This window comes from Coffea eugenioides, unplaced genomic scaffold (genome assembly GCF_003713205.1).
Source record: "Coffea eugenioides isolate CCC68of unplaced genomic scaffold, Ceug_1.0 ScVebR1_66;HRSCAF=323, whole genome shotgun sequence".
NCBI classification, from domain to species: Eukaryota; Viridiplantae; Streptophyta; class Magnoliopsida; order Gentianales; family Rubiaceae; genus Coffea; species Coffea eugenioides.
Window position 1 is genome coordinate 227,169 of NW_020864529.1, and position 22,855 is coordinate 250,023.

The window sequence follows — 22,855 nt, forward strand, 5'->3', positions numbered from 1 at the left end:
CAAAACCTTAGTTGTTTTAGTTATAAAACTAAATAATCAAACCAAAATTAACTAATAAAATGCACTTAAAAATATGTAAAATAAACCCTTATCAAGAAACATCACCTTTATTCTTGCCATTAAAAGAACCGTTTTCATTCTTGAACAACAAGAGCTGAGAGAAAGCTAGGAAAGGAAAACCAAAAGAACCAACTACCGCCCTTCCTCTTCTTCAACCTTGAGCTTCAACCAAGAACCAAAAAATCACAACTCCTCTTAGCTAAATGAACCAGGTGAGAAAAAGCAAGAATTTCTAGCCCAAAAATCGTGAGGAACAAGAGGAAAAATTGCTAAGTTTCCTGTAATAGCTTGCTACTTTTGTTCCTTATTGTCATAGCTTGAGCTAACATCAAGAAAAGAAGAGATTCGCTAAGGAAAAGTTCATCAAAGCTGGAAAATTTTGCTTAAGTTGTTGAATGATGCGCAATGATGTTAAGCTGCAAACTTCTGATTGTTTTCCTTCCAAAACCTGTTAGATTATATTTGCATGCATTATATATGCTTCTTAGTTTACATATCTTGACATGCATATAGTTTTTAACTTGAAACAAAGCCTGATAAGAATAGATTATAAAGAAACTCTTGCTGGAACTCTTGATATGAAGATGCATGACTGCCGATAGAGTGAAGCTAGAAATTTTTAGTTTTCTTACCAAGAGCTTTTGTTGAACTTAGTTAAAACTTATTTTATGCACCACCTATTGCCTTAATCTAACCATGCATGTGATATTTACTGAATTAAAGACAAGAAAAGATCAACTTTTAGAAGAAACATCGAAGCTGTAATTTTCTCGACAAAGTGTTGCATGAAACTCGAGAGAGAGTAAGAGAAAGGTGCACCATTTTCCCTTGTTTTAGCTTTAAAACCTTGGACAATCCACTCCATTTCAGCCATGAACAAGGAGGTGGAAAACAAGGAAGAAATCGTCCACTGTTGAGCTAGAGAAACTAAGGAAGAAAGGAAGACTGCATCCCTTGAATTCAGCTTTTGTTTACTTGTCAAAAGGTAGAATTTTTCCAACAAAATACTCTACTTTCATAGTAAGATTAAGGAACTTAAATGCATGATTGAATTACTGAAGAAAGGTTGGACTTTAGAGCATGAAGCTTCAATAGTAAAAGCTGAAAAGCTACTGGAAATTTCTAGCCTAGCCGATAGTAAACCTTTTGATTTTGAGCGGGTATTTTGGTGAAATATGGCTAGAAAATCATGTTATATACTCAATATAATCTTTATTTAGTGTTGCAAGCTAGTTTTCCTTGGTGAAAACTTGATCACTGGGGCTGAAATGGGGATAAAATGACTGATTGACTGTATATTGGCTTGGTAACCTGCCTGATGGAGCATTAGCTGCGATTTTGGTTTAAAACTGGAATTTGATGAGAAGTTTTTGCTGGATTTCGAAGCTACATGGTCTTATTGCAATGTTTATGTGAATGCATGTCGAATTTGGTTGATGTTTGATGCATTGAATTTGGTCGAATTTGGAAATCCCAGCTTTGAACCCGAGAATGTTGTGTTTTCTCAAGCATTAGATTTTATCTTGTAACCTGAAATTTATGCATATATTGATAAAAAAACATCCTTACCTCCCAGTTTTACTCTGTATATTGTGGTTATCTTGATTTGGGAGGAAATAATTGAATCTTAGAGAAAGAAATGGGAGCTGGTCGAGCATGCGGAACTATTTTGGCAGATTTGGGTTGATTGGATGATTTTGATTGTATTGCTGAATTTTTCTGGAAATTTTAGCTAAGTCTTAATAAAAAAACGATCCATAACAGAATAATAGTAAAATGTGCCTTGAATTTGAGGAAGTTTAAGCAAGAAAATAACAAACTAAAGGAAGAAACTTGACTACCCATTGCTGAAAAACCGTTTTGAACCATTCTAAAACAATTGCTTAGATTTTGAATTGAACTTTGAATTCTAAAATGGAACTCAAAACCAAAACTGACCAAAAACCTCTTCAAACCATCTTATAAATAGTTTTACTTGTGAAAATTCATCCAAAATATAGGATAAAATCAAGGAAGTTCATAGGAATACTAAGCTGCCAATCTCTAGGAAATTTATCAACTATGAACTTTGATTTCTAAAATGACCCTTACGACCTAGATTCCAACTTTTATAAGAAAATGTAAGTTGTAACTACCACTTAATCATGTTAACTTACTGTATTTTGATAAAAACATAGAATTTTATGACTTAAGGGGGTTAAGTTGCCTAAACTTTGGAACTAAGAGTTACTAGAATAAGATAAGTACTAAGATTCCTCAAAACTCTATGTATAAATCCAAACATCTTGGAACATACATACATATATATATACACACTTTTAGCCCATTGTATCACATTAAGTTGAGTTTAGTTAAAAGAATCAAGTAAGCCTTAAAAGCTAGAATAATCACTTAAACCCTTAATTTCACCAATTAATATACTTAAGCATCACCTTTGGGAATTTAACAAGAAGTCTAATAAGTTTACAAATATCTTAGGAGCCAAGGGTGAACTGAAAGAAGGTCCAAGCACTGAAGAGTAATTTCAAACTACGTGGTGAGTGTTTCCGTATTTGCGTGTTAATTACTTATGTGTTTCTTAAGTGATGTTATGTGATAAATTGCTAACTATGAAACTATTGCTAGTGATTCATTGTAAAGTGTATCTCAATTGTCTCACACCTTCTAAGTCGGGGATGTACTTTATCACACTCAGCTTAGTTGAGATTGAAGATTGATAATTGACCAAGTGTTACTGTAAGTGTGCATGATTGTAAGCCATGTGTATACTTTACCGCACAGGCTGAACTAGGCCCCAAAACCCTCTAGTCAACGGACTATTTGAGTCGGCAAATGGCTTGGTCAGGTAGGACAGTAGCTTTGGGTAGGTGTTTCGATATGCTCGTAGTATTACCATGGAATAGCTGATTATTGATATCACCATCTAAATGAGGGAAGTATTTACTGTTTTTAAGGTTATAAGGAGGAGTTCGACGGAGTGTGTAGTATATTGAAGTGGCTCTAATGCAAGTACCGTATCCTTTTGAAAGTGATTGTTCAATGAAGTGTTCTTTAATTTATTTAGTGAAGTGTTCTTTTCTTGCTTAATTTTGATTACATGATAAGTGTTTATTGATTATTGCTTGTTTGGGAAACGTCATTGAGCTTTACTCAACCCATTAGTTTGTTTTCCTTATAGGAGAGGAAGACGGGAGTAGGGGGTGGCCAGGAGTTAAGTTGAGACTCGAAATTGTACTCGGAAGATTCCTTTTGCACTTAAATGTTACATTTCTTTTGACTTTTATCTTCAAGGGATATATATATATATTAAATGGCTTAGACTAAAACAACTCTTACTTTTGCTGGGGTATGTACTTAAATGTGAATGGATTGTTAATAGTTTAGTCTAAATAGTATTATCTCTCAAGTTAATATGAGTGAGTTCTGGCGAGAGCCAGGCAGGTGGTCCTCTAAGCCCTATGATTCACCCTAGGGTCTAGTCGGGTCATCACAATATTTATAATGAATTAGAGAAAAAACCAGAAAAAACAAGAGAATCTATAGGATGGATTCATATAGGTTCTATCCAAATAATTATTAGGTCTATATTTAGAGAAGGGCTAAATACTCTGATAGATTTTACTATAGTAGATAATAGGATAAAAAAATAGGGAAGAAACTACCTTTGGTATTCTTAGAGAAAATCTTAAATATCAAAAGATATTTTTTAATACATATCGAAAAATTTCTTATTATATACAAGATAAAGATTTTGAAAAATTATTTGTCAAACGAAAATGACAAGTCAATATAAAATTTACCTGATCGAATAGGTATTGATATCTCTACTGACATTATTAATTTAAATTTTGGAATAGTTAAGTCACAAATATTACTTGGCTTATTCTTTATTAAATGCCTTCCATTTTACTTCTTTGACACAGGACACGATATACTCTTAGGAAATAATTTTCTTCAATTATATCTATTTTTTTTAACCAAAAATTATTTTATTAATCATAAAACATGCATACACTAGAGAAAGCAGCCAAAACTGCAGTCATGAGTGTCCAACCACCCATCTACGAAACATTGAGAAGCCCAACTTATCCATCCTAAGATCCCCCCCAACTAACCATGGAAGGTTAGAAAAAGCAGTAAAAACCTGCCCTGCCTCAGAGTCGACTCCATAATTTGCCAGACGATCGGCCGGTGAATTCGCTTCCCTATAACAATGCGAGGTCGTTAGAAAGCAGTGATGAAACTGAAGCAGATCATCCATCTCCCTCCGCAACTGCCATGGACATGCACTAGCCCCCTGAACGATCCGAATGAGTGTCAGCGAATCTGCCTCAACATGGAACTCCTGGAACCCTCGGGCCATACAGTACTGAACACCTACAAGAAGCGCGCGCAACTCTGCATGCAGGCTGCTCATCGTCCCAAAAGCCACCGAGTAACCGAATACAAAATTCCCATGACAATCCCGCACCATCCCACCCCCTCCACTCTTCCCTGGATTCCCCCAAGAACACCCATCTGAATTTAACTTCCACCCTCCTGGCAGCGAGATCCATCGGACCGATTGAATGCTCACCTGCGTTCGGCAACAGGCCACCTCTCGAAGCAACCCGTCCCACGAAGGTGCAGACCTCATCCTCGGGAACCGGGCCTGCAAGAGGTCACCCAGTGACTGGACGATCCGATTGACAGTCTCCCTGATCCTCAGCTTTTGCCCTTCAAACACTCCCCTATTCCGTGCCTTCCACAATTCCTAACAGACCACTGCCAAGAGGATCCTATTCAAACATTCCGAGAGGACATTATTCCTTCTCCTCAACCATCAAATCCAAACTGTGACGCCCTCACTTCTCCCTAAGGCGAACCAAAGGGTATCGGCGGGACACCTGCCCAACTCTCGCCAAGACTCAGTACAATTCCAGTTCAAACTGAAAGGATAACGACTAATAACGAAAGTCGAAATACAGACAAGAAGTCATTTCCATATATGGATATTCAATCTTACATCACAAGTTTCCAAAATACAACCACTTTTCCAAAATATACAACTTCCAAAAGATGTCTAATCAAGTACATTCAAAACACTAATCAAAAGTGTCTCAAGTCGGCTTCTCCATAACTCTTTCCATCTCGGCCCCTGCTAAGGAAAACAAATCTAATGGAATGAGCTAATGCTCAGTGAGGCCAAGAAAACATGCAAACACATAGTTCAAGTAGCAATAGCATTTAAGCGAGAATAAAGCTGTAACATTCAAGCAATTCACAATTTTCAATTAAACACATTCAATGAGGATACAGGAGCTCTCAGAAGCTAGGTTCCACTTGCTTTGCCAAATCTCGATCAAATACCTCCCCGCGATGACACTCCGTCAACCGGGTCGGCATTAAGTCCGTAGAACTCCACTTTCTTCACAGTTTCGTCCACCATTTCAACCGCTCGGGCCGGCACTTGTGACAACCCCACCTCACCCTAAGGCGTACCTAAGGGTTCGGCGGACCGCCTGTCCAGCTCTCGTCAGGACTACGGAGTCGATTTACACAAACCCAATATAGTACGCGCGATAGGACCCAAAGAAAATGAACAATCGGAAACTACTAAGGTGAGAACATGCCCACCAAACCATAAAATCATAGTCTCAACGGAACACATTTAATAGACAAGGTTAAACACTTATACATATATGTACATTGGAGTCTTGAACAATTTAACATACAGTGCAATCCGAGGTATTCGTACTACACAAAATACAATTAGGGCTTCGTTTTCAAAAGAGCAAGTACAATTAGGGTTTCCAACCATTGAGGAGCAATACAAAATATCTAAACTACCTCAACTCATGCTTCAAAGTCACAGTTCCAAGAAATGGTTCCCTGTAAGGAAAACAAAGGTAACAGGAAGGGGTGAGCTTTCGCTCAATGAGGTACCAAACATATAGGGGTAAAATCATGGCCTTTCACGTTTAACCAATCAGATACATATACCAGATATAAAGGAAAGCAGATTAGACACAATGATTCAAAGGGAAGGATACATGTGGCTCTCAGGAGCCAGATTTCTATCTGCAGTACTTGATCCGAACCTGTTGACTCTCCGTCAACGTAAATAGAACCAACATATCCGTAGACCCCACTTTACACCAATTTTCCGTCCACCAAACATACCCCTACCGGGCCCGAACGCCGAACAGAACAGAAGTGGTAATACTCGAGTATACCGGAATTAAGGGTCTCAATACCCAAAGATTCCTGAAACAGACTACTGTGGGTCGTTATCTAATCGACCAGGCCCTTGCCGGCTCGACTCGAGTAACTTGCCACAGGTGTTGAGCTCAGAGGTCACAGAAAGGTCGTTGGATACCAGCCTCCAAACGACGTCCGAACAGACTCAAAAATAGATAACAGATTACACACAGTAAATAGGCATATGGACAGACAAGAGAACGAGTGTGATAAATTACACCCTCGTCTCAAACAGAACAAACAGATATTACAGTCATTTAAATCACAGATTGCAGGTGCAGAAACCAAGTTAAGCAACAAATGAGGGGAGTGGTACACTCACCTATTAAGGCAAAATAATGTCCAGAATATCTTTCCAGGTAACACTCTCAATCACCGATGAACCCTAAGGTTAATCAAGAGAAAATATTACAGTTCCTCCAACAAGAGTCAGGTGAATTGAAGACAATTCAAATACCACTAGTACAAAGTATAAATATGATTTTGGAAGTGAAAAGAGTACATTTAAATCGAAGGACATGAGTAAAATATTTGGAAAACTTATGCTCGCTCGAAAAACTATGAAATATCCATTTGAGTCGAAGAAAGGAAGAAAACGTATTTCTATTAGTCGTAAATTTCATTTTTCCAAGTACACAAGTTTCCGCCAGATTCGAACTTATATACCTCGAGAAAAGAGGACGCTAATATCCTAGATGGTTCATATGGTACTCACTCTCAAATCGTTACATAATCCTCGAGTGTAAATTTGGGCAGCACGTCCTTTGTATTTATCTATTTTCCAGCCATTTATGGCTTCATTATTTTCCTCAATCAATCCCAAAGTCATACACAATATAATCTCATTTCAATAGCCGTTCAATAGGCTCAAAGTGGTACAAGTATAAATTCAAGCTAGGAGAATGTCCGGAAATGAAGTTTATGTCCTAAAACCAAAAGACAGTTTTGACGTCATTTAGCGGAACGGACACAACTGGGGTTACACTTATCGGATTGAGGTGTAATTTACACCGTTTCGAAGCTAAGGAAAAGGGCTACAATGTTGAAGAAGGCCACTCAGTCCAGTTTGCAATGTATCTAGGTCAAATTTACCAAAATAATCCCAGATTTTCCAATTCAAAGTTTACTGTGGCAGTCCCAATTCATTCAGTCATATCTCAGCATAAACAATTCCAATTCAAGTGATTCTAAAGCCATTTGAAAGCTAAGATACAAGGCTATAAGTCTTAAGAAGACATTGACAACCAAATCAGTAGTATTCCTGGTCAAAACAACCAAATTACAGAAGCTGATTATCAGGTTCGGACAGAAACAGGGTAGTAGGGGTATTTCAGTCTTTTCACAGGGTACGTTGCTCTGATTGAGCTGAAATTTTGGAGGCAACTATAAAATATCATTCTATACAACTTTTATGTTTTAACCCAAGGCTAATTCTTCCTCTAACTAGGGGAAACAGTACCGGGCAGAATGGGGGTTAATTGAAACCCTAATTCCGAAATTTCCTTTCAAAGCGGAAATTTTCCGCAAATAGCCACAATTAGTGTAAAGAAATGGAAGAAATGGAAGTTGAAGGTTGGAGTTTTCTTTCTTTTCACTCCATATGGAGTTCAGCCAAGGAGCTTGTAAAGAAGATGAATTTTGGGTCAATTTTTGGTGATTTAGTAAAGGTGATAAAATGGTCAAAGTCCAAGCTCCAATAAAAAAGTGACACCTAGCCCCCTTTTAAGCTTAACCTTATCCTCTTGTCTCTCTAACATTAATCCTTTTAGGTAGGTCCTAATTATCTCTTAGCACCTAGTAATTTAATCCCTGTATACGAAACTTAACCCAATTGACCGAATTTTATCGAACTTACCGCACTAGTGGGTCCCACATCTGGTATATACTCTTAAAACCTCATAAACTAACTTATACTAGAAAAATACTTTTAAAACCCTATTTACTCATAAAATTATTTAGAAAATTTTCATAATAAAGAAAATATAGAAAAGGCATGCAATTAAATAAAATGAAGTCCAGAAAATAAGAAAAATTCACGGGTCCTCACAGTACTTCTATAAAAGGTACTACTACTTGAGTAGGCCAAGCGAGATCTCTTAATAGAACAAGTGTATGGATCGAAGACAACCTAAGAGGGGGGTGAATTAGGTAGTTTTAAAAGTTTGCCAAAATATAAATCACTTTTTCTGAACTAGCCGTCTTTTTCTAAAGTACCAGACCAGGGAACAATTTATGTTAAGGCGGAAGTAATTTAGAGCAGAAAAAATAAACAGTTAGTGTTGCAAAACAGTGAATAAGAAGATGGAATAGCAAACTAAATCTCAAACTCGTCTAGAGTTTGAATATCCTCTTTATATTGTAAGCTTCTTCAAGTTGATTCAACAAACAACCAATCTCTTGTGTACACGGGAAGGATCACTTCCTCCTTGCCTCAAGATACACTTGATCAAGAAAGGAAGTTTTACAAACACTCGAATAACCCTCACAGAGTTACACTATTGAAGAAATTGAATCACACTTGAAAAGCTAAAAGATGATCACACAACTAAGAGTACAAATCTTCTTTTTGGAGTATTCTTATGCTTGAATCACTCAAGATCTGATGTAGACTTACTGTGTATTCGTGCTTTTGGTGGTTGACTTTTATCCTATCTATAATAGACCAAAAACATCTTCAATTAGAGCCACCAAAGGACACAAGGCAGCTGAAGAGTCAACTAGCCGTTAGTAGTGTCGAACGTCCGGTAGGCTGGTTTTGTACGTCCGAACGCAGGCAGTGAGTTCAAGAAATTTTTTTGAAATCTTTAGGATGTCCGGCAGCATCAGAATATGATGAAAAACTTGGAATCCTTCATTGATTCTTTCGGACGTCCGGTGCTTCTAATGTTTGTCGTCCGAAGTGTTGCAACGATTTTCGGACGTCCGGTGCTCAGGTATTGTGCGTCCGATCGAGGTTAGAGATCTTGGAAGTGCTGACTTATCAGTTTCGGACGTCTGAGGATAGGTTCTTTGCGCGTCCGAAGATACTCAACGGTTATCGAACGGCCGATAGGATGTATTTGTGCGTCCGACAGATGTTTTAGCAGATGCTTGGCCTTTGAACCTGTCTTGCTCCATTTTCTGACCAAAAACAAACTTGGAAAACATTAGTTTTATCCACTTGTTTTGTAATCATCAAAAGGTACGATCAAAGATAAACAATCTCCCCCTTTTTGATGATGACAAAACAATGGATGAAGTGAGGGAATTTTGATATAGTTTCCCTTTACAACTCCCCCTCAGAATGATATCCACATCCCTTCAGTGACTCCCCCTCAGAAAAATTTTATACCCCACAAAAAAATTTACTTGACTCCCCCTCACATATAGATCAAATTCTTGACTCCCCCTCACATATAGATCAGATTTATATACTGACTCCATCCATGTTTCTCCCCCTTTTTGTCATCATAACAGTAATATCCATATCAGAACCAAAATTAATCAGAACTAAGATCAAAGCAGCAACAAATGACAGCAATTTACAAGGAACTGACATAAACAGACAAGAGAGATAGCTAACAACGGATTTAAGACAGCCATTTAAGATAAGAGAGACAACATCCATTTAAGACATGATAGACACAACCATAATATAGAAACATCTTCCAACAACGGATAGCTAAATATTTTTACAGACCAGTAGAGGAGTAAACTCCTTAAAATTAACAAACACACCAGATGTCTTTTAAGAGCAAAATATGCAAAAAAGAGAATTATTGAGAACTACTCATGAAGTGCAGTGGCCTAGTAGTGCCTATATGGTGATCTTGGATGATCCAGGCCTTCTCCTAGTCTGACAAAATTGCTCAGGATCCACAAGATCTTCCTCTTCAGTATCTTCAGCATCAACTTCAGTCGCCTCTTCAGAGATGGGAGCTTTTCCTTTATTCTTGGGTTGAGAACTGGAGGCATGAGCTTCTAGAGTATCTTCAGTACCAGGAGTGTGCTCAGTAGGCTCAGTTTTGGGCTCTTTTTGATAACCATGTTCATTGTTCATAGGAGTAGGAGGCACAAGAAGATTTCATTTTTCAATGAAGGAAGCCTGCTGGTCAGGTGTCATGGTTGACATTAGACCATCTTCAATGAGCATAACATGTTGCTTGGGGTCTTCAAGCAACGTGATAACCTCAGAGTTGTATACAAAGGACTTGTTGGCTGATTTCCTAGGGTGAATGGTGAAAGGAGAGATATACATGGATTGATCCCGAGAGGTCCTAGGAGTGACTGGAGTTTCGTGAAGGCTTTTTCTTCTGAACTCTGACAGAGGTTCCTTATGACACCAGTGACCCTCAAAAAACTTCAAATTTTTTCGTTCAAAATAGGCCTTTGAGAAAATAGTTGAGGCACTATCTCTAGGAGACTTTCCAGTGAAGGGAATTTCAAGGTGAGCAAAGATGGGAGTCAGGAATTTTCCATAGGAAAGCTTCCTACGACTGTCGGTACTAATCAGGAATTTGCACATCACAAAACCAAAATCGATTCTGATCTTTTCCACAAAACAGTAAAACACATACAATTCCATTTTGTTTGCATCGGTTCTGTGACCATCAGTGGGTACCAACAGATTGGAAACAATGGTGAAGATAATCAAGTTCTGAGGACTGAGATCCTCTAATCTCGCCTCAGCAGGAGTGTTGAAGTGAGTGCGAAAGTAAGTCATTAACTTGGAGATGTGAAAATGATGGTAAGCAGAGGGGAATTCTTCATAGGAAAAGAAATTTGCAATTTTTCTTTTGAAACCATCTTCAATCTTAGTTTTCAAAACAGAGTTAATGACATCAGGAGTTAAAGTGATATCAACAGAATTGACTCTAGAGATAAGCTCGGTGTGTGAGTTTCCTTTCCTAAGATTTGCAAAAAACTGGTAAAGCATGTCAGGGTAGAAGGTGTGTGGGATAGTCAGGAGGTGAGTCCATTTTTGGAACTCAAAAAGCTTAAGCACAGGTTCTAAATCAATCTTACGAAATTCATATGCAATGACAGACCTCTGAATGATGAATCCTTTTTGAGAGATTAACTCAAATCTATCTCTGGCCTCGTCATCAATGAACTTTGGCAAGGGTGTAGGTTCTTTGACAGGCAGAACCTCTGGTTCCTTTGAAATGTGTTTCCTTTTTGCACTTTGTTTGGCAGATGACCCAGTAGTCTGAGCACCAGACCTTGTCCTAGATGACTTTCCGGTAGAGGGTTCAGGTGTTTGCTGTTCCTCAGCAATTTGTTCCTCAGTTTGATGTGCTTCCACTTGTACATGAGATGAATCAGCAGTTGGAGCATCCTGTATCTTCTTTGCAGGTTGCTTTGCCTTTCCACCACGAGTCCCTGTCCTCTTTTTGGATACTCTGGTGAAAGGTTCTACGATCTCAATATCTTCATCCCTGAGTCTAAATGTGCGTCCGGTACTTGCTGAACCGCCTCTAACTCTCACCATGATGTAATGCAGTTGATTTTTGAGATGCAGTGTAGTGCAGATGCGTGTCAAATTGACTACTAGCGCGTTAAGAGCTGCAGAGGATGGTTGAGATGATTACAAGTAGTGGATTTGGAAAAGTTAGGGTTTTTAGTATGAATTGGGAATTATGAGGCAGTTGGGAGTTATGGGGTGTTATGAGTGAAGTAATGTCGCGCCCCATTTTTTAATAAAATAAATAAATAAATAAATGGTTTGATCATTAAATTGAAACCAACAAGGACCCAATTGAAGCAATTAAAGAAGTTAAAGCGGCCAATTTGATTGATTTTTCCAATTGTTGGCCAAAGCAGCATTATAGAAATTTAAAAGGCTGAAATGCACTTTTTCCTTTGGTTTTCCATGCATGCACACGTATAGACATTGTTTCCCTGAAGGTTCTGCAATTTTCTATTCTGTTAGTGTGACGACCCCACTTCCCCCTAAGGCGAACCAAAGGCGGGCCGCCTGCCCAGCTCTCGCCGGGACTCACTGCAAAACTCAAGCATGAATATAATCGATGGTTCTTAAAAGGTCAAACGGAGTATAATATATCCACCAGTCCAACATACCAAAGTACAAGTCCAATACTTCATCTAAATTCTCATACTAATAACTTAAGTACAATCCTTATGTTCGCAATTCAAATCATTCTTACAAAAGTATAATTTCCAAAATATCATGAGATTTACATTCACTTCAACCACAAGTACATCATACCATAAAGTTCACAAATCTTTCAAAATAACCGTTACATTCCACAAAGAAAATCAATCACAACCCAGATAAAGGATAATCCACGGTACTCCAAATCCTTGTGCTTGAGTAACTATCCTTCTCGAGCCCTGCATAGAACTAAAATGTTTTTGGGGGTGAGCTAAAGCTCAATGAGGTTTCAAAAGGGAAAATCAAGTATTTATAAACCAGTGCGTAAGTGTTACTTTGGAAACACATGTAGAAGTAATACTTTTGTTGGCAACTTTATTACGAGTACAACTCATAAATCATTTAAAAACCACTAACGTACATTTGGAATGAATGACCATATAAATATATTTTCACGAATTTCAGTCAAACAAACAGTGACTCGTCCGACTAGAAGAACATTACAAGGATTGCTTCGTCTCAGAGATTAATGCTCATGAGGAGTCTTACCCGAGAAATGTCAACTAGGAGAGCAATAACAGTATTAATAAAAAAAAAACAAACACAAAAGGATACAGTACTCGGTCCACTTTCTGTCCTTATAACTCCCATCGGTAACTCCTTCGGTTGACTGGCCATCACCTTATCCCTCCAGTGGTAATACTCGAGTATACCAAAATACAGTGCCCAGGGTTATCAACCTATCCGACCGAGTCCGCTTCTGGCTCGAATAGGTGATAACGAAGGGGAAAGGCCTTGTTCAGCCAATGTGATAAAGTACACATGGCCTACAGCATACGCAAATAACATATAAACAATGAAATATTGAACAGTTAAGCGATACAGCAACAGTTAGGTCGAGTGCGATAAAGTACACACTCGCCTAGAAATAAGTACTTTTCATTCAAGTGAACAAGATTCATCAAGTATTTGACCACTTAGGCATGAAAGAAGCACTCATCAAGTCACATCACGTATATATATAAGCAATTATACAAACAGTGGTTATAAAAGTTCGAGAAGCAATTTTGTGCAAAACAGTTTGGAATCCCTCACCGTAATCCGGAGCAAAGCAAGAGCAAAAGCAGGAAATTAAAAAAGCTTCTCGGTGTCCTCTGAATCACCTGAGATTAATCACAATCACAAATTACCTAGATGCTCGATTAAGGCGAATAAAATATTTCGTATGATCTCTTTAGAGATACTTTTCTTTCCAGAGGGTAACTAAAATCAATTTAATTCAAACAAGTTTTCTTGCCGAACAAGTTTTCTAAGCCTTTTCTTTTTTAAAAAAAATTATTAAAATCTCATGTTTTTAACAATTTCCTCAAAACAACTAACCAGGAATAATTTTACAAAAAACTTAAAATTTAGAAGTTAATACGATTATTCCCTAAAAGTAATAAAACTAGTTTAAGCAAAGAAAAGAATTAACTAGTTAGCAAGGTTTTAAAAGTCCTGTCATTTAAATTTTAATATTAACGCACTATTCTCAATCTCTATAACTTGATAGTAAGATAAAATAATTCCACAAAGCTTGATTTAAAGTTACTTGAATTCAAAAGACTAAAACGGACTTCACGATTCCAATTCATTGGCACATTGTCTTCCAAATTGCCATAATAGCTGAAACACAATTCGAATATAAATTTCACTAGGCTTCATCAATCTTTAGCCCTAGGTCTCAACAGCTTCAGTTCCAGACAAGATTCAACAAAGGAAGTTCAAGTTATTGAAACAATCCCAAATCACAAACCATGGACCTTCCAAATACATTTCAGCCAACCACTTGAACAAATTCACCAAAATTAAACTCTTGTAAAAATTTACTCAAATGGCCAAGAGCTTCATCAATCATTAGCTCTTGACATCAAACAATTACTTTCAATCACAATTCAACCAGGATTTCAATCCAAAACAAGAAGAAAAACCACAGCCAACTTGACCCCCAAATAATTCTAAAATTCAGATTTTCTTTTCTGGTTTCGATAATCAAGAAAATTCCAGCAAATTTCAATCCAAGATGTCCATTAGATCTCCAACTTTTACTTGCTAGAAACACTAAACGTATAGCTTATAATCGGTCCAAACCAAGCTAAAGTAAATAATACACAAATCCAGCAAATCAACTCACCAAAAGTCCCAACCAAATCGGCCAGCAACCTTGAACAATATCCAGCAATATAACAGTTTAATTATAGAGCTTTGTCCATAATTTTCTTCAAGTTTTACTTCAACTCAACACGCGAAAAGGTAACTAGCAAGCTACAAGCAAATCTTTAACATCCAATATGACAATCTTAGCTAAAATTCGAAGGAAAAACTAATCAAATGTTCAACCCCTTTTTCTAGGCCGCAAAATTCAGGTTTCTTTTCTTTCTTTTTTTTTTATCCACGACTCATATTCGAATCTTTCATGCATGTCCAAACCAAGTTAATATTCAGTACATATACTAGTTCAACATAAGAATCCCAGGCCAAAGTTCATAAAATATTTGGAAACTTCACCATTTCCTACATTCGGCCAACCTGGAAAAATTTCCAGTAACTCTCCTCCCACGGTCTCACCCAAAATTCCAACTTTTCCCCCTAGTTTCTTCAACTAAACTTCACTTAGCACATAAAGCTAACAAATTACATGTGTTACCAACATAAATTTCCATTATACTGGAATTACAAGCTGCCAAACAACATGCAAGCTCTCGGTTCCTCATTTTAGGTCCAGCTTACACTTTTTTTTTATATCAAAACTCCCTTCAGCCAAATATTATTATTCATGGTTAAAACCAACATGCAGCCCGTGTTTCAGCTATATGCATGTTCAAATCAACAACTATCTACCAGATTTAATCCAAAACCAAGTTCGGATGTCATCAAAATCACCATCTAACCAGAAATTCATCAAGCTCTCTCGGTTGACATGCATGCAACCAGTTTTCAGTTTCATTTTTTTTTTCTTGCTTAATCCGAGCTGATTACCCTCACGTATAGCATATTCATCTAGTTTCTAGCTAGCTAAACACATAACTAACTCAGATTATCATAAATTGGTCAATTAAAGCTGCAAATTTCCAGCTTAAGCTCTCGGCAACCACAGATCCTTCAACATCAGATTTTTCTGTGACTTAATCTAACATCTAACCACACAACCACCACATGCAAGCCCATAGCCAACACCACCTACCCTTAACCAATCAATCTAGTTCCAGAAATTACCTCAGCTTGGACTACACACGCACGATTAGCAGCAGAAATTATTTTCCTCCCCTCGGCAGTCCAGAAAAATGCAGACCGCTAGCTCTCTCTCTCTCTCCCTTTCTCTGGCTTGCGGCTGGATGAAGGAAATATGGTCTCAAGCTCTTTACCAGCTCACGGATGGAAGACAGAATGAATCGCAAGTCTCTCTCTTCCCTCTCTAGTTTACGGACAGAAAGAAAAGAAACAAGAAGCTCGGCTCTCTCTCTCTCTCGGTCGTTAATTCCAAAGGGCTGGTTATTCACGGCTGATGGTAGAGAAACAAATGAAATGAAGATTTTGTGGTGAATGGTAGTTGTTGTAGTGGAGCTGGGTCGGCAATAACAATGGAAGATGCTGGAATGTTAATGTTAAGTGGGAAATGGAACCGGCAGGAATTGGGAAGTGTTTGGAAATGATTTGATTCAAGAATTTTCTCCCACGGCTGCATGGTGAATTTGACTTGGGAAAGGGCTAATTTGGTCCTTTCACGTTTCATCCGAATTTCCACTTAAGCCCTCAATCCTAAACTAAATCCAAAATTTATCCCAAATGTAATTCGAATGCCTACTAGTATACTAATCTCGCAAAAATTAAATTATCGAGATTCAACGTCCTAAGTGTAATTATAAAGAGTTTTGACCTAAAATGATTTCGTCTTAATTCTAGGTTCCCGTTAACACCTAACATTAATAATACTTAAAATTAGCTATTGAAATTCAAGGAATTAATATTAAAGCAATAACACACTCTACGTCAAGAAATATTAACTTAACTTGGCAAAAATTCAAATAACCCAATATTTTGCACAATTAACTTATTTGCAACTTTAAACTTATTTTTACATACTTATCTAAGAACCAACAATAATAAATTTATTAAAAGTCAAAGATGCAACTGCGACAAGTATATATAACAATCAAAAGCACCATAAATAATTCAACTCGAATAAATTTGGTCATTAAAATAATAATTGTTTAAACAATCAATTGTTTAGACTCATTTTCGAGAAATTCATGCAATTTGGGAAAACTTGAGTAATTCACATGCAAAAATACTTTTAAATGACCAATTTAAGAATATTTTGCAATAATTAAAATATGATTCCTCACATCCTCTCCCCCTTAAGAGAATTTCGTCCTCGAAATTCATACCTTCAACTACCTCGGTCGACCCCAGAGTCTGTCGACCAATAGAGACATATGTTCCAGTTGGCACTTGTGGTCGGTTCCCTCCTTCAGTAGTTCGTTCAGAAGTAGTTCCATATCCTTGTCGATGATTATTCTCTCGTGGTTGCTTTCTTGGGCAGTTGCTAACTTGATGGTCTGCACTCCCACAACGCAAACACTTTCGCTCCTTCACCCAGCAGTTATTTTCGGTGTGGTTTCCTTTTCCACAGTATCCACAGATTGGTTGAAAATTCATGGCTTAACTTCCCTGTGGCGTCATCCTTGATTGACCCCTTTTAATCTGAGTTCCTTGTGACGGAGTTCCTTCTAATTGCTGCATCTGAGAAGAAGATGGAAGTGGTAGTCTCACCCCACCAGCTCCTTTTCCAACTTTTGGTGGTGGTACAGTGTTTCTAGATGCCTCAGGGTGACTACTACTAGGTGCATCTCTTTTCCGTACTTGAAAAACTCTCAATTTGGCTTTTGAAATCTGAACCCTTTGGGCTTTCTCAAGGGCATCACTAAACGTTTCAATTTGGGCCGCTGCGAGGCCATCTTGAATTTCTAGATTGAGGCCCTGAATAAACCGCCTTATTCTCTTTCGCTCTGTAATTACCAATTCCGGGGCAAACCTAGACAGCTTCGTGAACTCAGTTTCATATTCTGCCACACTTGAAGTTCCTTGGCGAAGTTTTATAAAATCATCCTCTCTTTTTTCTTGGACTAGTGGTGGAAGGAATTTTTCATTAAATTCTAGGACAAAATTCATCCAAGTTCTCGGAGTTTGTTCCCTTTCCCACTTATTTCTTATAACATTCCACCATGCTCGAGCCGGTCCTTCAAGTTGGAACACAGCAAAGTTTACTTCTCTCTCCTCGGAATAATCTAGTGCATCAAATATATTCCTTATATTCTCCAACCAATTTTCAGCTATATCGGGGTCAGGACCCCCAGAAAATTTAGGAGGGGAAAACTTTTGAAATCTCTCTAAAGCCCTATCCTCCCCTATTTCTTGGTTTCCAAGTTGGTTCAGTTGTCCAATTCCCTAGCCTTGTTGAGGTACCAATCGCTCTAGTATGTCTGTCATGCGAGTCAAAACTAACCCAATTTGGTTTTCTACCCCAACCCTAGGTTCAACGTTTCGGTCGGCGGTAGATTCTTTATCTCCTCCTTGATTTTGAGGTCGTCTGGGTTGACGCCCACGTCGTCGTCTCCCAGCTTCCATTCTCACAACTAATCTATACATGTATGTGTAGATGGCTCACTAAACCAAAATTATCTATGCACACGTGTATTTAACAATTTTCAAAATGAGCAATAAAACTATATCCACAGATAACAATTTCACAAATAACACATTCACGGTTAACATAGAATTTAAACTAGTCTCAATTAAGTTGTATGCCATTACAAAATTAGAGCTAATCAGGTCATAATACAAGTTGAAACCAAAAGTCATTCATTCAAAGTTTAAAAATCTTTAGCAAGCCAACCAATAACTAAAGTACATTCATCTCCAAGAATAACCAACCTTGGGATTTCTAGTTAAAGCCTCAAGTCCCATGTTCAAACTCAGAGAATATGTACAACTGGCTCACTTAAGCGTCAAGTGGAAACCAAGTCAATTTGCACTAGGACTGGCCATCTCCAGATGCAAATCAACTCAATCCCCACTATTCCTCAAAGAAAATTTTTGCAAGAGGTCTCACTCAAGCAATCGATCCAAGATTCACATTCAGTTTTATACATATACTTACGAAGATTACAAGCCTAGAGGATACCTCGAAACTTACGATTTACCAAATCAAATTCGATCATATAGATATTACTAGTACCAATGTTCAAGAAACTCAACTATCACTTTTCAAATCAACCTCACCCAATTCTCTTCAGTTTCTTATAATATAAGAAACCCTAGTGTGCAAACCCACTTAAAAACAAGCACTTCAATATTACTCAATCAATAATCAAGTACTAAGATCACATTCCACTTGCAAGACAATCAAACTCCACAGTCCGGCATCCTATACTCAAAGCCTAGGATACTCTACAAAGATCTAGAGCCTAAGCTCTGATACCACCTGTGACGACCCCACTTCCCCCTAAGGCGAACCAAAGGGTTTGGCGGGCCGCCTGCCCAGCTCTCGCCGGGACTCACTGCAAAACTCAAGCATGAATATAATCGATGGTTCTTAAAAGGTCAAACGGAGTATAATATATCCACCAGTCCAACATACCAAAGTACAAGTCCAATACTTCATCTAAATTCTCATACTAATAACTTAAGTACAATCCTTATGTTCGCAATTCAAATCATTCTTACAAAAGTATAATTTCCAAAATATCATGAGATTTACATTCACTTCAACCACAAGTACATCATACCATAAAGTTCACAAATCTTTCAAAATAACCGTTACATTCCACAAAGAAAATCAATCACAACCCAGATAAAGGATAATCCACGGTACTCCAAATCCTTGTGCTTGAGTAACTATCCTTCTCGAGCCCTGCATAGAACTAAAATGTTTTTGGGGGTGAGCTAAAGCTCAATGAGGTTTCAAAAGGGAAAATCAAGTATTTATAAACCAGTGCGTAAGTGTTACTTTGGAAACACATGTAGAAGTAATACTTTTGTTGGCAACTTTATTACGAGTACAACTCATAAATCATTTAAAAACCACTAACGTACATTTGGAATGAATGACCATATAAATATATTTTCACGAATTTCAGTCAAACAAACAGTGACTCGTCCGACTAGAAGAACATTACAAGGATTGCTTCGTCTCAGAGATTAATGCTCATGAGGAGTCTTACCCGAGAAATGTCAACTAGGAGAGCAATAACAGTATTAATAAAAAAAAAACAAACACAAAAGGATACAGTACTCGGTCCACTTTCTGTCCTTATAACTCCCATCGGTAACTCCTTCGGTTGACTGGCCATCACCTTATCCCTCCAGTGGTAATACTCGAGTATACCAAAATACAGTGCCCAGGGTTATCAACCTATCCGACCGAGTCCGCTTCTGGCTCGAATAGGTGATAACGAAGGGGAAAAGGCCTTGTTCAGCCAATGTGATAAAGTACACATGGCCTACAGCATACGCAAATAACATATAAACAATGAAATATTGAACAGTTAAGCGATACAGCAACAGTTAGGTCGAGTGCGATAAAGTACACACTCGCCTAGAAATAAGTACTTTTCATTCAAGTGAACAAGATTCATCAAGTATTTGACCACTTAGGCATGAAAGAAGCACTCATCAAGTCACATCACGTATATATATAAGCAATTATACAAACAGTGGTTATAAAAGTTCGAGAAGCAATTTTGTGCAAAACAGTTTGGAATCCCTCACCGTAATCCGGAGCAAAGCAAGAGCAAAAGCAGGAAATTAAAAAAGCTTCTCGGTGTCCTCTGAATCACCTGAGATTAATCACAATCACAAATTACCTAGATGCTCGATTAAGGCGAATAAAATATTTCGTATGATCTCTTTAGAGATACTTTTCTTTCCAGAGGGTAACTAAAATCAATTTAATTCAAACAAGTTTTCTTGCCGAACAAGTTTTCTAAGCCTTTTCTTTTTTAAAAAAAATTATTAAAATCTCATGTTTTTAACAATTTCCTCAAAACAACTAACCAGGAATAATTTTACAAAAAACTTAAAATTTAGAAGTTAATACGATTATTCCCTAAAAGTAATAAAACTAGTTTAAGCAAAGAAAAGAATTAACTAGTTAGCAAGGTTTTAAAAGTCCTGTCATTTAAATTTTAATATTAACGCACTATTCTCAATCTCTATAACTTGATAGTAAGATAAAATAATTCCACAAAGCTTGATTTAAAGTTACTTGAATTCAAAAGACTAAAACGGACTTCACGATTCCAATTCATTGGCACATTGTCTTCCAAATTGCCATAATAGCTGAAACACAATTCGAATATAAATTTCACTAGGCTTCATCAATCTTTAGCCCTAGGTCTCAACAGCTTCAGTTCCAGACAAGATTCAACAAAGGAAGTTCAAGTTATTGAAACAATCCCAAATCACAAACCATGGACCTTCCAAATACATTTCAGCCAACCACTTGAACAAATTCACCAAAATTAAACTCTTGTAAAAATTTACTCAAATGGCCAAGAGCTTCATCAATCATTAGCTCTTGACATCAAACAATTACTTTCAATCACAATTCAACCAGGATTTCAATCCAAAACAAGAAGAAAAACCACAGCCAACTTGACCCCCAAATAATTCTAAAATTCAGATTTTCTTTTCTGGTTTCGATAATCAAGAAAATTCCAGCAAATTTCAATCCAAGATGTCCATTAGATCTCCAACTTTTACTTGCTAGAAACACTAAACGTATAGCTTATAATCGGTCCAAACCAAGCTAAAGTAAATAATACACAAATCCAGCAAATCAACTCACCAAAAGTCCCAACCAAATCGGCCAGCAACCTTGAACAATATCCAGCAATATAACAGTTTAATTATAGAGCTTTGTCCATAATTTTCTTCAAGTTTTACTTCAACTCAACACGCGAAAAGGTAACTAGCAAGCTACAAGCAAATCTTTAACATCCAATATGACAATCTTAGCTAAAATTCGAAGGAAAAACTAATCAAATGTTCAACCCCTTTTTCTAGGCCGCAAAATTCAGGTTTCTTTTCTTTCTTTTTTTTTTATCCACGACTCATATTCGAATCTTTCATGCATGTCCAAACCAAGTTAATATTCAGTACATATACTAGTTCAACATAAGAATCCCAGGCCAAAGTTCATAAAATATTTGGAAACTTCACCATTTCCTACATTCGGCCAACCTGGAAAAATTTCCAGTAACTCTCCTCCCACGGTCTCACCCAAAATTCCAACTTTTCCCCCTAGTTTCTTCAACTAAACTTCACTTAGCACATAAAGCTAACAAATTACATGTGTTACCAACATAAATTTCCATTATACTGGAATTACAAGCTGCCAAACAACATGCAAGCTCTCGGTTCCTCATTTTAGGTCCAGCTTACACTTTTTTTTTATATCAAAACTCCCTTCAGCCAAATATTATTATTCATGGTTAAAACCAACATGCAGCCCGTGTTTCAGCTATATGCATGTTCAAATCAACAACTATCTACCAGATTTAATCCAAAACCAAGTTCGGATGTCATCAAAATCACCATCTAACCAGAAATTCATCAAGCTCTCTCGGTTGACATGCATGCAACCAGTTTTCAGTTTCATTTTTTTTTTCTTGCTTAATCCGAGCTGATTACCCTCACGTATAGCATATTCATCTAGTTTCTAGCTAGCTAAACACATAACTAACTCAGATTATCATAAATTGGTCAATTAAAGCTGCAAATTTCCAGCTTAAGCTCTCGGCAACCACAGATCCTTCAACATCAGATTTTTCTGTGACTTAATCTAACATCTAACCACACAACCACCACATGCAAGCCCATAGCCAACACCACCTACCCTTAACCAATCAATCTAGTTCCAGAAATTACCTCAGCTTGGACTACACACACACGATTAGCAGCAGAAATTATTTTCCTCCCCTCGGCAGTCCAGAAAAATGCAGACCGCTAGCTCTCTCTCTCTCTCTCCCTTTCTCTGGCTTGCGGCTGGATGAAGGAAATATGGTCTCAAGCTCTTTACCAGCTCACGGATGGAAGACAGAATGAATCGCAAGTCTCTCTCTTCCCTCTCTAGTTTACGGACAGAAAGAAAAGAAACAAGAAGCTCGGCTCTCTCTCTCTCTCGGTCGTTAATTCCAAAGGGCTGGTTATTCACGGCTGATGGTAGAGAAACAAATGAAATGAAGATTTTGTGGTGAATGGTAGTTGTTGTAGTGGAGCTGGGTCGGCAATAACAATGGAAGATGCTGGAATGTTAATGTTAAGTGGGAAATGGAACCGGCAGGAATTGGGAAGTGTTTGGAAATGATTTGATTCAAGAATTTTCTCCCACGGCTGCATGGTGAATTTGACTTGGGAAAG